A 1009-nucleotide genomic window follows, 5' to 3' on the forward strand; every position below is an offset into this window, starting at 1 on the left:
AGATTCATTCCTGTTGTTGTTAAGTGTTTTCGAGTCTGTTCTGACTCACAGTTACTGTGTATAACATTTCTGAGGAGTGGCTGGTGAGCTTGAGTTATCAATTTTGAGATTCAAACCGACCTTGCACTCTAGCATATGGCTTTCTCTTTCTCTCTCACTGTATATTTATTGTTGTTAAGTGACATCAAGTCAGTATAGGGTTTCCAATGAGCAGTTCAAACAAACTTTGCAGTCCAGAGCATTAACCCATAGTGCCACAACAGAACTCAGAACTCTCTCTCTCTCTTATATATATAAGAGTTTCATATGTGTGTGTGTGTGTGTGTGTGTGTGTGTGTGTGTGTATCCATATCCATATCCATGGAGAGAGAGAGAGAGTCCTGGTGTGGTACTGTGGGTTAATGCTCCAGACTGCAAAACCATTTGAACTGCAAGGTTGGCAGTTCAAGTTCACCAGCTGCTCCTCGGAAACCCTATACAGAGTCGCTATGGGTCAGAACCGACTCGACGGCACTTCACAACAACAATATATATATTATATATATGCATATGTTATTGTTCTTAAGTGCTGTTGAGTTATTTCTGACTCATAACAACCCAATATAGATTTTTCCAAAAGTGATTCGTGGGTTTGAACTGCCTACCTTGCAATTAGCAGTCCAGTGCTTATCCAGCAGTGCCACAATTGTTGTTAAGTACCATGGAGTCGGTTCCAACTCATAGTGACCCTGCACAGGGTTTCCGAGGCTGTAAATCTTTACGGGAGCAGAACGTCTCATCTTTCTCCACGGAACCGCTGGTAGTTTTGAACTGCTGACCTTAAGGTTAGCAGCCATATTCATAACCACTGCGCTACCAGATCTCCTATTGTGGAGATATATTATAAATATATAATATATATGCTATGTGTTCAATATATATGTTGTTGTTGTTAAGTGCCATCGAGTCGGGTCCGACCCATAGTGACCCTGTACAGGGTTTCCGAGGGTGTAAATCTTTACGGGAGTAG

The sequence above is a fragment of the Chrysochloris asiatica genome, unplaced genomic scaffold (genome assembly GCF_000296735.1).
Source record: "Chrysochloris asiatica unplaced genomic scaffold, ChrAsi1.0 scaffold00201, whole genome shotgun sequence".
NCBI lineage: Eukaryota > Metazoa > Chordata > Mammalia > Afrosoricida > Chrysochloridae > Chrysochloris > Chrysochloris asiatica.